The sequence below is a fragment of the Mytilus californianus genome, unplaced genomic scaffold (assembly GCF_021869535.1).
Source record: "Mytilus californianus isolate M0D057914Y unplaced genomic scaffold, xbMytCali1.0.p SCAF_4, whole genome shotgun sequence".
Lineage (NCBI taxonomy): Eukaryota > Metazoa > Mollusca > Bivalvia > Mytilida > Mytilidae > Mytilus > Mytilus californianus.
In genome coordinates, this window is record NW_026262690.1 from 92,482,290 (window position 1) to 92,499,559 (window position 17,270).

Below are 17,270 nucleotides of genomic sequence, written 5' to 3' on the forward strand. Positions count from 1 at the left end.
AACTAGAACGGACTGATTGTTTACCATGCATGTGATATGGTTTTATTAAAAATGAAAGCGTATGGTGTGGTGTGTTAACAGAATACGGAACAAAAGATAAATGTAAACTATCAAAATATAAATAAAAGGATATATCGGGTATACACCAACTCAAAGAGGTAAATCATCAAAAAGTCAACATGACTTCACCAATAGACAGACAGGTGTCTAAAAGCAATTATACTGCACTCGTTCTATTTTAGCAGTCACAATGCGTTGACTGTATATTTCTATGTCATATACAGTCACTGACCCGATATCATTTTTCCTCATGAATATTTAAATAGAAGAGACAAAACTATATTTAATATTCATGACGAGCGCTTCAACCTGTCCTTGTTTCCAATGTTTACAACGAAGCGTGGAACGACTCAAATTTGTTTCTTTTACAATTGTTAGAAAAACATATTTCACTTGTTAATATTTTTTGTTTAAAACCTATAAGACATTAAAGTCATTATACTTTATGCTTATTGTTGATATTTTAGTCCATACTCATACTCAAACGAATTCGTTCACCAACTATTGGTTTCAACAGGTAAATTAATGTACATTTCATTGTGCTGTATGTTTCTCCGCCAGATGTGAGGCCTTTTTAAAGGTAGATTTTTTCCAATATTTAAATCAAATAAATAACAATAACACAATAAACAACAATTGAAAATGTGTTTTTCTAGATTGCAGTATAAAGACAATAATAGTGTATTGACTTGACATTTCAACGATATAAGGATTCGGCCCGAAACGGGGAAAAAGCTCGGCAGAGCCTCGCATTTCCCCGTTTCTAAGCCTCATCCTTATATCTTTCTAACACAAACGATGCAAACGGCTAAGCGCGCACATGTTTTGATCATTTGTTTCTAACATACGTTTGCAAAGTTTACATAAACTTTGACAAATTATGCACTCGCTAAAACTGCGTCTACAGTTTGTCGTTCATCGTTTGTTTGTGCAAACGCTACATTTGTTTCTAACTTGAGATTTATTAGGTATGTTGGTTGAAGGAACCGCATTTAATTATGACCAAAATAAGTCTGTTTAGTATTTACCAACAACATTTGCATGCATTATTGAGAGTTCAAACAGGGTCAGTAAACACTTATTCAACGATGTATTTGTTTCTACTTTTTTAGCCTTCAGCAAACGATAACAAATGCCACACAACGTTTACACAATTTAGGTTAGAAAGAAATGCACCCTAAGTCAAGACACTATTAATTATTGTCTATATGTCAAACTCTAAACCGGCTCGAGTCTACACAGAATGATACCATGTATATGATATCAACATGATCAACTCCAAATTCCCTTAATAAGAAATATACAGTTTTCATTCAGTTGTAAGTAGTACAGCAATGACTTGTGAATATGTCGAGATATGATGTCGACGTTGATATTCACATATCAGTAAATAGTACTGTGACAGTATAATAATGTTAGATTTTTTAAAAATAATTAGTTTTGGACTGAAAGGTTATACAATTGAATGTGAAAAAGATGTTATGTGTGAAAACGAGTTCGAACATATTATCTCAGAACTTTGCAAAAAGCTTCCGACTGTTGAAAAATAAAACAAGAATTTGCATGTAGATTTCTGATGTCCAATTACATGCTTTAAAAATGAGATGTGGTATGGATGCCAATGGGACAACTATCCACTAGAGATCAAATGAAGTGGAGATGAGCAATCATAGATCACCGTACGGTCGTCAACAGTGAGAAAAATAATGACTATGAATTGTCGTATCTATAATAGAACAATATCAAAATAATTGATATATGGTATGACCTCCAAGAGACATCTATCAGCAGACACCACAAGACGTGGATGTCAGAAACTACAGGATACTATAGCCTTCAACAATGAGCTAAAACAACACGGCGTAAGTCATAAAAGGCCACATGATGACAAAATGTAAAACAATTGAAATGAGAAAACAAACGGCCTGATTAAAACAATGAACGTAAAACAAACATGACAGATAGTAACCAGAAACAAACACTAAAATCAGAGGTTTCTGACTTGGGACAGGCACAAAAAAGAATATGACGGGGTTAAACATGTTTATGAGCGCCAAACCTTAATTATCTAACCTGGGACTGTGGTGTTACAGCACGACATACGAACCATCTGTAAAAATCAGTTGGAAAGGGCTTGATCAATGAGATAGGTAGATCAAAATATAAGAAAAAAGACACAAAGTTCACTGGTTTTTCAAGACAGAACTTAAGATGCAATAATTTTATTAAATACAAATGCAACTTAAATCAATTATAGAGACAGTACGCCCACGAATCATTATAACGTACACTTTATTAAGTAAAAAAAATAACGGAATATATTTCTTTTGGCTAAATTCTATAGCGTAAAAGTCATGAAAAAATAAAATTCACAAGTCCTGACTATCATGTTTACACACTTATTTCTACAAATTAGAAAAAAAAAATCATTGACTAGTATCGTAATTTTACACGAAGAAATTTTTTTTATATTTCATCCACTTCTTTCAATATTTTATGTTTTGGTGGAATTTTATCACCAGAATATTCATCCTTCATATCAGGATGTGGTTTAATAGATGCTTCAGAGATGGTTTTATATTTAGCGGCTTCTTCTTTGGCCTCAGATTCCTCTAAACCAGCTGGGGGTTTTGTTCGATTCCGAACAACTCTAGGTGTTACATCATCAGGATGTACTTCTCCAACCACCATTTTGGGAGTAATTGTGTATGTCTGGTGATTCCTTTTTTCGTTGGCAAATTTAACACGAGTGCCATTATTATCATCGTCATGTTGTGGTGATTGAATTTCTACTCTAGCTCCTCGTGTTTTGGAGGATGAAGCATTTTGAGCATTTCCCATAGATTTTTTTCACTAGGATTATTTCATATCTGCAAGAAAATAATCGTAACCAGTGACAAATATTACAGTACTGTAGCAACACAACTACAACGTTAAACTATATGTTAAAAGATCTGCAAAAGATTCCACTAAGGCGAACAACTTAGTATTTATTTCGTATAGGTATAAAACCACTAATGCATAGCCCCATTACTTTCTATGTTAAATTCTGCAATTTCAAACATTAATGGCTACTTTGTCTTAAGTTCAAAACTATACCTTATCCTGACTTGTGCTGAAAAATTCAACATACCTATAATTGCATATAAGAGCGTACTGGTTCCCGGAAGTTTGACAATACAAAAACAGGTACTTCTGATCTGAACAACAGGGTTAATGTGCTCTCCTGTTATAATTTTATATACTTCAGTCTTTATTATTCAAAAGAAACTTTCAACAAGGGTTCTAAAGTGATCTCAAGTCCTCAAGCTTTCATTTAATACTAAAACTACCCAAATATTTCACCTATTGACAAAGATACAGCTATGCGTAGGAACTATTTTGTTTAAAATATGTACTACTTTATTTCGATCGGGCCTGAATTAGTGGTTCTATACCTATAAAGTATACATTTTATTTTCGTAAATTTTCAATACATGAATGATTTGTTTGAACAACAGATCAGATATAAAAGTATGAAATATTAAACGGGAATGTTGAATTGTTTGTAAAACAATAAATATTGTATTAGATTAACATTTAAAACTTACCAAGTAAGGAACACGGTTGATATTATGAGTTTTATAGAATTCACACGTTTTATTACTATATATATATAAAAATATTAATTTTCGCGAACCATTTAGGTCACGGAAATTCCATTTTTTGCCATCAGTAAGGAGAGTTGTACAAATAATGTGAATACACAGAACCCCGATCCAATTCATCTTTTGCTAAAAATATTTATCATTTTCTGTTTTATATCTCCTAACATGATTCCATTTTTCTCTAATTTCGATTAAAATATGCCAAAACCTGCAGTAAAAATAGATGTATGCCCCAAATAAACATTCCCCGATTGGTTGAACTACTATGGCGTCAATGTAAGCCTCGATGTAAAGCAACGCAAGCCTCGATGTAAAGCACACGCTTCCCAAGAGTAAGGAGAGTTGTACAAATAATGTGAATTCACAGACCCCCGATCCAAGCAAGTTATCTTTTGCTAAAAGTGTTTATCATTTTCTGTTTTGTATTTACCAACAACATTCCATTTTTCTATAATCCCGATTTAAACATGTCAAAACCTGCAGTAAAAATAGATGTATGCCCTAGGTAAACATTCCCCGATTGGTTGAAAAGCTGTAGCCTCGATGTAAAGCAACGCAAACGCAAAAATTTCCGATGATATGTTGAACTTCGACCCCGGGCCTATTCACAAGAAGACTTTCTTGCGCTCAAATGTAGTTCTAAGTAAGTATACTGGGAAAGTAAAATTATATTCTTTAACAGAAATATTTACACTTTTTATCATTAATGTATTGTCATGCTTCTGCATATTTACGCTGAGCTTTAGTAAAATATAATTATATACAAATTTTGTTACGTCAAGCATTAAGAGTAAGAATATATTTCGCGCTTTAACAAGAAAATAATCTGTGTCACCAAATAAGTTTATCAGCATCTTTCTGAAGTTTTCCAACAGAAAATAGCGTTAATTATAGAGAAATTTTTAGTGAGTATTACTTATTAATGTTAAGGTTCTCCAGAGGTGGTTCTCTACACCTTCTTGGCGGTCAATTTAATCCCATTTATCAATTATCCCCGATGGCGATGACACCCAGTCAATTTGTGTCATGAGTGAAAATCTTATCTAAATATCTATTTGATGAAATAACTTCTTCATTAACTGTACATGCAATATTTTTGTAGTTTTTGATAACCGTGCACATTCCCATTGCATGTCCGCAAGATAAATGGGTTATGCATTTGTGAATTGTGCAGTCGTCGAATACTCTTCCCCTGTATGGGATCCGTAAAAAAAGCAACACATCACTCAGGTTGAGCAGGTACAGCGTAAGGCAGCCAGGTTTGTCTTCAATGATTATAAAGACAGATCACCTGGAGCAGTTTCAAATTTAATTAAATCATTGGAATGGGAAAATTTAGAAATAAGAAGGAAAAAAACTAGATTAACTATGCTATATAAAATAAATTGGGGGTTAGGCCTAGTGGAAGTTCCTAAGGACAATTTAACAATATCTGATAGACGTACTAGGGGGAAACATAAATTTAGGCAAATATCAACAAATAAAGATTTCTATAAATTTCTTTTTATCCTCGCACTATTTCGGACTGGAACTCACTAACTGAAGCAATAGGTATGTCTGACACCCTGGAATCCTTCAAAAGTGGCATATCCACTCTAACATTTGAAGGAGCCACAACAATTTATTAAACTACAAAGCCACTGTACATAATGTATATATGTTATTGTTAATGATTTTTCTTTGTCATATTATTTTTAAATTAAGTCCATATGTACATAGCACACAAGTTCCGGGAAGTTTTACACTCCTACCTAGGAGTCTACTCCTGTATTCGGAAGAAGAAGTACAGTAATATTGTGTAATACGAATAATGGCGGAGGATAAAAATTTGTGACGGTCAGTGCGTGATCACGTGACATTATTATTTGTAAGCAAACGGGCTCCCCATGTAACACGTGTCGGAACTATCCATACAAGGTGCAATCAATCTTATATTTCACTATTTGATGATATTTCTGTGTCTGTTTGTAGGTTTTGAAGATCAGATGTCATAGTGTAGTTTCATAGACAAATTGAAGGTCTTTCCACCAGTAAGGATCTATTTTGATATGAAAATATTAAAATTTTGTTTTAAATGTCAATTTCCGCTTCAAATGACAGCTTATTGTACGCTGATTCCAAAAATATATGTTTTTTATACAAAAAGATATAAATAAGGGAGATAATTTTTTACTTCCGGTTTAAAAGATGTTACTTCCGGTATTGTTTGTTAGTTTACTTGACACTGATTCCAAAAATATATGGTTCTATATACCGTAGAAAGGCTTGTATAGTTCGCAGTGGTACATAGTCCGCACCCCCTTCTCCCAACGAAATTTTAGGTAAAAAAACTTTTTGTAACTGTTAGAAAAGGTCTAATGAAACTCCGGTAATTTCAAATCCTGTGCGGTCGTTTGCGGTATTTTCTTGGAAAAACCTGTTTTCCATCATCAAACAGAAGCTGAAACTGCTTGTAAATGATTCTAGAACGCTTCATGATTGTTAAAATAAGTTTAATTCACTTAAAAAACAATTTAGAAACTTGTGTATGTTTAAACAGGAAGTTTAAAAAGCACGTGTAAAAGAAGAAATTAACCGGTGAGAGTCGAAATCCGTACATAACAGATATCACTATAATACGACTTTGAAAGTAAAACAGTTCCATCCTTTTGTAAAACAGTCTTTAATATATCTATCACATTAATGTTTGAAGGGTCTTAAGCTAATACAAACCATATTAGTCAGTATGAAACACCAAAACGGAACGAACAATAACCGATTACGTTTTGTAGTTTACAAATTCTAAGCTGGTTTACGGTTGTCTTTTTCACTATGTTTGTATCGTTTCAATCAAGCAGATACCAGTTTATTTCAACCAATGCATTGAAAAGAAACGAGAAATTTGTAATGAAAGGTTTAGTTTTTATATTTATCAGTATTAATTTGATATTGAATAGAAATAACTTATTAATATGGATGAGTTAAAATTATTAGTTTGAAAAATGATAAGAGCGCCCTCTACAATAGAAATAACAAAGATGGCGGAACGTAAACAAACCACCTCGACCGCGAAATTGAAATTTTTCTCTTATTTCTTGCTTATTGTACTCTATAGTCCGCACCCCGTCTGGAAGGTCCAATTTTGGAGAATAAAACCGCGGACTATACAAGCCTTTCTACGGTACTTTTACATTAACTTAGTACAAAAAATAGCTACTTCCGGTTTACAAAAGGTCACTTCCGGTTGACTTTTTCAATGTCACATTGCTTGCAACCTAATGCAAAAAGTCCCTTGGCTTTATATATCATGTATACATATGAGGTAAAAGCAAAGGTCAAAATCTAGAACGTTAAATTTACCTATGACCTTGAGCTCAATTTCAAGGTCATAAACCAAGGACCACAAATCAAAAGACTCTAGGCCTCTACTTTATATATATTGTTAATGAGTTCTATTACCATACGACTAATATTAGATATAAAAGGGGGAAAACTCACATCAAATGTCTACGTACCCTTTCAACTAAAATTTACGTGTTACGACATGTCGCAACTAACAATTGTGTGAAAATATTTTGTCGATATCTTATATGATTTCTAAAAATAAGAGATAACAAGCCAAAATCAAAATTTTGAACATGACCTTGACCTCATTTTCATTTTTTTGGACCAAGGACCTCATATCAAAAGACCCTAGGCCTCTATCACTTATGGTTTTCCAGTTAAAAATACATTTCACTTATATCAAATACAAAAGGGGAAATAACTCTCATATGGAATCTCTATACGGCTTCGGTCAAAATAGAACCTAACATCTTGAGGATATAACGAGCAATTTGGAAAAATAAATTTGTCGCTTTCTTTTACGGTTGTGGAGGAGATCTCATAACAAGAAAAACAGTGTTTGGGGAGATAACTCTTACAAAGAAAAGTGTTCGGTTAAACAGGGTCAGTTTCAAAAGCGTATAGACTGTATGATATCATACCAAAAAACTAAGCGACATCTTTTGAAACAAAAATACACCACAAGAAAAAAATTAGGCGGAAGAAAAAAAAAATAATCAGAAGAAAACCAATAGGTCTTTCCACGGAAAGGTGGAAAGACCTAAAAAGTACCATGATTGTTCCTGTTCAGTAGTTGTGATTTTTTTTATAGAATTAGAAGGTAAGTCTACATTAGTCATTATTTAAATTAAGTCTGAAAAAAATGACTCAACGCTCTGTGTAATTTTTCCCAAATTTTTGAAACGTGCATAATTAAAGAGCATTTGCTTCCCTTGAACCCTCCCCCCTTCAAATTGCCTAAAACTCGTACTCGTAGGCCGAGATTACTCTGATGTCCAACATCTGTTTTTGCGATTCCTGCATTTTAACTCTTCAAATTGAACACACTCGGCCTTTCAGCTTATTTGCATCATAAATGAACGAGGTGTTAGATTATGTTTTCCTATTGAATAAGGGTCATTTTCATAAATCAGCTCTCATAATGCATTGAAAATTACTTTTTCTGTTGGTCATGTCCAGGGAAAAAACTTAACGGTCGCCCATGGCGACCAGAAATTGACCTGGGCGATCTTTTTATTCAGTTGTGGTAGCCCAGTTGGCGAATTGAAAACAAAGTACCCGACAGACGGAAATCTGCTGTTTACCGTGGCTCCAAGTGCCGGCTACTTCACTGACAAAAATATAAATTCAAAAAGAAAAAAAATCTTTTTAAAATGTATACAGGCAAGTGTCGAGAGTCGTATTGTCGCAAAGTCGCAGTTGCGATAAACAAGGATGTAAAATCAGAGTTTACCTTTGACTAAATATAGTTCACGTTAATTCAGGTCACTGATTGGTCGTCTATTTAAAGTCAGGAAAGTATTGTATGTTTGCAAGGATAACAAGAGAGACGTTCCGATGGTCATTTACATTATGAAGCGATCAAATACCCTGTTCGGTTTTGTCTTCAAGAAAGCGAAGAAATTCAGAGAAGATGACAATAGCATGTTATGAAATAATGTCAGTCAAATAAAAGAACGTAAAATATATAATGTTGTTACGAATCTGGAAAACAGTACCTTTTTTAGTTCCTTTTTCAAAGCCCACGTGGTGTCCCTAGAATGAAGGTCAAAAACGAAAGAAGAATATTGTTGACCACAAATAAATAACATTAGTTCAAAATGATTTTAGTTTCCTACTTACTGAACAGTTTACAAAAAAGAGAAAATCAGAGGAGATATCAATGCCCCCAAACCCCCCTAGCAAGTTCAGCCCGCACGCGGGCTTCACCAGTGATACTCATAGTGAAATAATTTTGGCTTCTAACTTTTTGTCTGGGCTAACTGATTTTCAAGTCTAGTAACCATGCTGGCTACTGGCCTTACAAAGTTAAGTTTCACCCCTGATGTCACAATCTTTTTAAGTTAAAGTAAAAATACCAGTATTGATGTGTCAATGTGAAAACTGTCCAAATGTGAGAAAATAGCGGGTGGCAGGTCGATTAAACTTATTTAAATGAAGAGAAAAATGAACTAATTGAGGCTTGATTTATATAGATTGTTTTCCTATTGAATATTAAGGGTCAATTGCATAAATCAGTTCCCATAATGTTGGTCATGTGACATTCTTATAAAGTGAAAGTTAAAATGAGGGTGGTAATGGGGGTACCTTCATGACGAATAAAGGTAAAAAAATCTTGCCGAATGACGTTAACAGTAATTTTTGGTGCATGACAATAAAATGAAGACTTTCTTCAAGCCGATAAAAAAACTGACAGATTTTGACGAATCACGTTAATTTTTTGCCAAAAATAACGGTAACGATTATTATTTGAGACCTCTGATGAATCATGATAAGGATATGTTGACGAATCACAGTAAAATGTTAATATATTGGACGCTAACGGTAGCCGAAAATGACCGTTAGACGCCTGACGGTAAAGGGCATTCATACCCTTTAAAATGTCAGTATTGATGGCAGAGGTGGATTTAGGGGGGGCCAGGGGGCCCAGGCCCCTCCCCTTTTGTGGGATAAATTTGGTTGATTATATAGGGAATCACTGAAGCATGACTGGAGCAGGCCCCCTCTTAGGCAGTCAGTGGGCCCCCTCTTATGAAAATTTCTGGATCCGCCACTGGATGGGTCAATGTGAAAACTGTCCAAATATGAGAAGATAACGGGTGGCAGGTTGATCAAACTTACTTAAATGAAGAGAAAAATGAATAAATTGAGGCTTGATTTATATGGATCCAGTCGACTCCAGAAGCAACGAAGCAGCACATCCACTTTGGACGGGCAAATATCATCTATCTGATATGGGACCAGCTGAAGTCCCACTGCCCTAGCTGGATGTCGCAAAACAGTCCTTGGAGGTTAGAGTAATCTGTGACTACAAAACTCAATTCCAATGACAAAAATGCCCTAATCTTAAATTAAAAGCATTGGAAAAGTAAACTGTAAATTAAAATTTTGACAATGACCACAATTTGTTTTAGTTCAATGTACATGTAATAATATGCGGGATAATACATGAACTTAATACTGCTTCAAGGTTATACAGGATTGTCAATGTAAAAATAAAATAATTTGTTTGCTAACTTAGGGAGCTACCATTTGATTTTTAGGGGGGGGGGGGGGGGTCTAGGATGAAATTTGAAAAAAGGCAGGATGAGACTATGAAATAAAAGGCAGGATGACAATTTATGTAAAAACAAGTCTGGATAAACTAATAGAAAAAAAGGCAGGACAAAAAAGAGGGAAAAATAAAAAGGCAGGACACATCACATCTGGGAACTAAAAAAAAAATGCAGGACAAAATGTTTCATCCTAGCCCCCCCCCCCCCTTTTTCCCCCATAAAAATGGAAAGGAAGTTCCCTTATAGTGTTTCCTTCAGAGGGTGTTGGCCTGGAATGGTACCCTGCAGTATTCATACGCCTGTTCATGAGAAATATTATGGTATGCCTTTGTCTGTCTGCCCTGATCTGTCTGTTTCTAGCATGTTGTTCACTAACTCACCAATTTGCATGAAACTCTGGTGAATTGATTATATCTACTGACGTGAGCTCCCTTTTAGATTTTTAGGAATTTTATAATATACATTTTCAAAATGTGAGGTTTTATTCATTAAAAAAGGGGGATTTTCATGTTAACGCCCATTAACTCTAAAAATGCTTTGTTCACAAACTCTTCAACGCTTTCACCAATTTGCATGAAACTGTTGTGAATTGATTATTTTATAAATTTTAGGTTTCCCGTTTCAGAGTTATATGGGATTATACTCATGTATTGATGTGAGCTCCCTTTAGATTGTTTTGGAATTTTAGAATTTACATTATCCAGTTACAATGTAAGGGGTTTTATTCATTCAAAAAGGGGGATTTCCATGTTTTACTTTTTGGACATTTACTCGAAAATGCTTTAAGCAGTTGTCATTTGTCATGAAACTTTGGTTAATTGTTTATATATATCTATTGATGCAAGCCCTCTTTCAATTTAATAAATTGTGGAATTTTATTCATAAAAAAGGATGGCTTTCCCAGTTTGCAGATCAAATTCAAAAGTTTGTACATGCACTTCTCTGGCATGTTTCAGTAAATGTGTAAATTATAACTGACATAACTAACTTTGACAATTACCACATATTTTTAAGTTCAATGTACATGAAATATACAAGGTAATGCATGTAGACTTGATACTGCTGCAAGGTTATACAGGGTTGTCAATGAAAAAAAAAAAAAATTGTTTGCCAACTTTGTGTTTCCTTCAGAAGGTTTTGGTGTGGTATGACACCCTGTCAATTTGATACGCCCGTTTACGGGACGTACTATGGTATACCGTTGTCCGTCGTCAACATGTCAGACATTAACTCAAAACCACTTTAACTAATTTGCATAAAACTTTGGTGAATTGTTTATATCTATTGACATGAGCTCCCTTTCATTTTTTGTAAATTTTAGATTTTACGTTTCTGAGTTGTGGGGTTTTATTCATTAAAAAAAGGGGGATTTTCCAGTTTTCGGACAATAAAAGCTTTCACCAACTTGCAAGAAATTGTGGTGAATTGTTTATATCTATTGACATGAGTTCCCTTTTGATTTTTATATATTTTACATTTCTGAGTTACAGGGTTTTATTCATGAAAAAAGGGGGGATTTTCCAGTTATGGACAAAAATCAAAAATGCTTTCAGCAGTTTGTATGACATTTCGGTGAATTGTTTATATCTATATTGATGTAAGCTCCGTTTAGAATTTTATAAATTTTACATTTTACATTTCTGAGTGATGGGGTTTTATTCATTAAAAAAGGGGTGATTTTCCAGTTTTCGGACAATAGCTCAAAAATGCGGTCAGCAATTCTCATGAAACTTAAGTGAATTGTTTACAACTATTGATGCAAGCTCCCTTTACATTTTCACAAATTTCTAATATGACTGGGAATTAATTGAACTTTATTTGTTTATAGTCTGACGACAGATTTACTAAGTATTGCGCAACAGCACAGTGTATTGCACAACAGCAAGAAATCTTTAATTTCATCACGTTCTAATGAAGTAACAAGCTTATTTTGCCAAAAGTTAGAATGATTTGATCTACGCTTGAGTAACAAGTACCAGAAGTGATAAAAAAGTTGTCTTTATGAAAATAACATGCAACCAACTTTAAAATCAATGCTTTAACCTCCTAAAGAAAATAACTCGCTTATGTCTTTGAATTTCTTTACTTTCAAATGAAAATTTCTGTTTCATCGACTTGGTAAATGTTGAATATTGCCGATGACGACAGCGACTGAATTTGAGTATTGTAAACAACAGGGCGACTACATTTCGCTTTTGAAGGTCGGTCAAAGCGAAGTGGCGACCGGGGAAAGCGACTTTGTCGCCCCAGTAGCATGGTAACGTGAGCCCTGCACAATGCTTATTACTTTTAAACACAGTCCTGTAATATTTTTTATTCTACTTTGAATATTGCCTGCTTATTTCAGCAACTATTCTTACAAAACAATCCTATATTTATCCTAGGTGTTGCACTCAGTATTGTTGATTATATTTATATGTATATGTAGTAAAGTGAATGCAACCCCCTTTTTGAAGGTTAGTAGCAGTTAACAAACTTTATCACTTATCAGTAGTTTAGAATGGTTTGAAAAAAGATCTAATAGATGTGACATGCATTATGCCTTCCTCTCAAAAAGTTTGCATGTGTTTTAAAGTGGTTATTTAGCAATGTAATTTTTTCCCTCAGTATTAACATTAATTTGGAAGTAAGTTAAAGGATTTCAGTTAACCAAAATTATTTCACGCCTAATTTATATAAACAAATCCCACGTCGATATATAACATGTACAACAATCAAACATCAACCCATGCCAAACTGGATGTAATTGAAAGACATCTAGAGGTCAATATACAGTCTCGAACAAAAGACAAAATACATTGTGTAAGGAAAAATATAGCGAATTTTTGAGAATTATTATTATTACATGTATATTTGCAATATTTAAAATGCATAGTTTAAAATCTTTCGAGTTTTAGGTTCCACCTACCATTTTAGAAAACTGGGATTTCATTGCAGCTAGTCTATTAGATAACATTTTATAGTTTTGAATGTTTCTTCATCAGTTTACTAAAATTAGGTGGAGGTATGTTCTTATTTCTGACAGAGGGGTACTCAACCTATATCAATTTGTGCATGAAGCGATTGATAGTTGCTAGATACTGAATAATTTTACCACAAATTTGTGAAAGTTTTAACCGGTGTATATACTCAAAATATGTTAATAAAGTTCATGTCTTTTTCAGGACTTCTGATCCAACCATGTAGTATGGCATGTTTGTGAGATATGGTTTTGGCCAGTAGGATGTTCATGAAGGACCTGTAGTACAAAGTATATCACTGGATTGAGCTCATTGTCTAAGTGTATTATTAAAGTGCTTTGCTTTGAGCTCAGTTCATTGTTATGCAATTCATTCTTTGTGAAATAAAGATTTGACAGACAACTCTCATGTACAAGGAATTGTCAAAGTAGTATCCATTCTATGTACAATGTAAGTAATAGGGAGATAAAAGCATTTTATTTAGATTTGAACCAAACATTTTTTGTCCATTAGCCAAATTAAATAAAAAAAGCACAAATTCACCAAGCAATGCTACTGGCGCTACTAGCAATATGATGCTAGGTTCTTTTGTTACACTTTATTTTTATGCCCCCGCCGTAGTGGAGGGGGCATTAAGTTTTACACTTGTCCGACTGTACGAACGTACGTACGTACGTCCTAAAATTGGTTTCCATTCTCTAACTTTAGTTTGCCTCAACCAAATGTTATGAAACTTATACGCAATGATTATTACCACAAAACACAGATCAAGTTTGAATTTTGGTAGCATCACTTTTACCGTTCTAGAGTTATGCCCCTTTAAAAATGGAAAAATTGTTGAATTTTTCGTTTCCGTTCTCTAATTTTAGTATGCCTCAACCAAATGTTATGAAACTTATACCCAATGCTTATTACCACAAAAACCAGATCAAGTTTGAATTTTGGTGAACCGTTCTTGAGTTGTGCCCCTTTATAAATGGAAAAATTGCTAAATTTTTATTTCCTTCTAAATATCAAGTAATTTTAAAATTGGAGTTATCTTCCTTTGTCCATGATTATAGTTGAATCAACTCCAATCAATGCTTTATACAATGCAATGTTTAATTTTGACTTCCACTGATAAAATACAGATCAAGTTGAATTTGGGTAGGGTCACTTTAACCATTATTGAGTTATGCCCCTTTATAAATCGAAAGATTGCTAAATTTTTAGTTTCCATTCTGTAACTTAAGTTTGCCCCAACCAAACATTATGAAACCTATACAATATTTATTCCCACAAAACTAAGATCAAGTACAAATTGTTTGTTTCCGTTTTCTAACTTTAGTTTGCCACAACCAAATGTTATGAAACTTATACACAATGCTTATTACTACATAATACAGATTAAGTACGAAATTTGCTGAATTTTTTGTTTCCGTTTTTCTAACTTTAGTTTGTTTCAACCAAATGTTATAAAACTTATACACAACCGTTTTAGAGTTATGCGTGTTTACAAATAGAAAAATTGCTGAATTTTGAGTTTCTGTTCTCTACTTAAATTAACCTCAACCTAATGTTATGAGACTTACACACAATGCTTATTACCACAAAACTCAGATCAAGTTCAAATTTGGGTAGCGTCACTTTTACCGTTCTTCAGTTATATATGTCCCTTTATAACTATATGATATGCAAGCGGGGGCATCATCTGTGTCCACATGTGGACACTATCCACATTTTTTTACATCTGTACTGCCTACTGGCGACTCAGTCCTGAGTGTAAATGGTCCTTCAGTATGTTAAGAAAAAGACCAAAATTTATAAGGCCTATCTGGCCTAATTGATTTCTAAAATATATTTCATTGTACATGTTCAACACTTATCATTCATTTGTTTATTTCTTAATTTGTGTGAATTAACAGTAAATGTTAATTACTACACTTTCATACCATAACAAAACTGCCTTACTGTATTGGTATCACTTATAATTTGTATCCATATAACAAAAAAAACTGAAAAGAGAATACTTTTGCAATAGCTTTTTCATATTGAATACTAAAACTTTTTAGATATTTAGACATATTAAGTAGATGTTCATTATATCCACTTGACATTTTATCATATGACTTCTGTAGTTATAGTTATGAGTCTTTGAAGCATGCTCACAAAGGTTCTTTTGTTGATATCATTTTCATACTGGTCAAAACTTTTTTTTGCTTTGACCAGCTTTGGAGGAGATATTTTCAAAGAAATAATAAAAAATAACACAGAAATTCACGTTCTAGCTCATCTAGACCCAATCATCATGTCAGGCATTGTCATTACTAAAAAACATTAAATGTCTTCTAAACTGAGAAACAATTTCCACATTTAACCGAAATCTTTTACTTATGATACTGACAATCCCCCACAAAGTAATATAAATAGAACTATACAAATAGTAAGCAAATACATGTTCTCAGATACCATCTCCCATATAAAAAAATCACATTAAGAAAAAAATGAACCTATTATGTGTTCCTCTCCTAGCTACAAAATGTATCCAAAATCAAAGATGTGGAACATATATATATTCTATCATAATCATTTGGTAATTAATGCAATTAGCATCTCTTCCATGCCCGTGTTGAACATAAAAAACTAAATATTACATAAACAACACCCCTAATGCTCATGTTGGTTGTCATTGTGCAACACAGTTAATACATAGAAAACATAAAACATAGAACTCCTTTTGTCATATAAAACACTGTCAAACATCCAATCATACTATCCACACTGATCTGTGTCCACACTTGTTGTTTTTATAATAATTAAATTTTTTGAACATTTATAACATTTGGTATATTATTTCTCAGCAGAAATAGAATTTTGAAATTTCTGTTACATTTCGGCCAAAAAAAAAATCAAATTTGATGCATGCTGTAGTTAAATAATAATATGTAACATATATACTAACCATCTGAACTTCATAAATATAATGTGTCATCCATTGAATTTAAATACCCGTGTCGACTATAGCTACGGACGCATTGAAATTTGATGAATACAAACCGTAATGGATATGGATATCAAAAGATCTGTTGGTACACATACCCATATACTGACAATAAAGTAATTAAGATTCAAATATTAAATATAATTATATATCCAACACAAAGAAGACATATCCGTGCAATAACATTACCGTCATTTATTATAGCTCTTCAGTTCCCCAGAATGTAAATTCATCTGCTCTTTCTGGTTTGTTCAGTTTCTCTCTTTCTGCTTCTGTAATACGTTCTTCTTCTGTTTCTCTGTACTTCTCTGAAACAGTAGGTGTATGTTCAACAGTAATTTGGTTCTGTTGAATATTTGGCTGAGTGGTCTCTGGCTCTTGTGTTGGCTTGGTCAAAGCCTTTGTTTCAACGCTGTCAATTTTATCAGATGTCTGTTTGATTTTTTTACCTTTACTACCCGAAGTTCCCATTTTATGATCGGTTTGATGAATAGGAAATTCCTTTCACTACAACGTGTGTTCAATTTCGAATTCAAACTATTTTAAAGGTCCATTGATGCTTGATATAAATTCAAAAGATATATAGCTAAATTTAAATTTTGCATAATTCATATTTACTGACTTTACCACTAAATATATGTTAAAGAGAATTTAAGTTACACTATCCATACAGAGTTTTAAGGATGAGGTGGTATTAATGAATAGAGAATTGTGACCTAACAAATGTTTTTTTGATTTTTATGGATTTAAACTTCACATTGGGTATCCCATCCGTATCCTGGTTCCTGGTATTACGTTCCTTGTATATTATCTAATAGCCATATACTGAATATTGCAATCGGGAACCAGTCAGGGGGGGGGGGGGGGCGTTTCTTGAAATAAAAATGGTTCCAGAATGGAGGTGACAAAAATAGTTTCTTTCCATTGAAAATTAGGGAAAAAGTGAAATACAACAATAAGTATCAAACACATATTTCTTGTTACAGTTACATGGTTACTGAAGAAAAAAACCACTTGTTTTTAT

General features: G+C 33.4%; 1 long non-coding RNA gene across 1 annotated transcript; it reads right to left on the reverse strand.

Moving 5' to 3' along the window:
- Nucleotides 1-2,266: 2,266 nt before the first annotated feature.
- On the reverse strand, nt 2,267-16,323 carry LOC127738907 (uncharacterized). Its single transcript, XR_008000212.1, has 2 exons — nt 16,208-16,323; nt 2,267-2,930 (listed from the first exon to the last, which is right to left on the reverse strand). It is a non-coding gene; the product is annotated as an uncharacterized LOC127738907 (long non-coding RNA).
- Nucleotides 16,324-17,270: the final 947 nt, after the last annotated feature.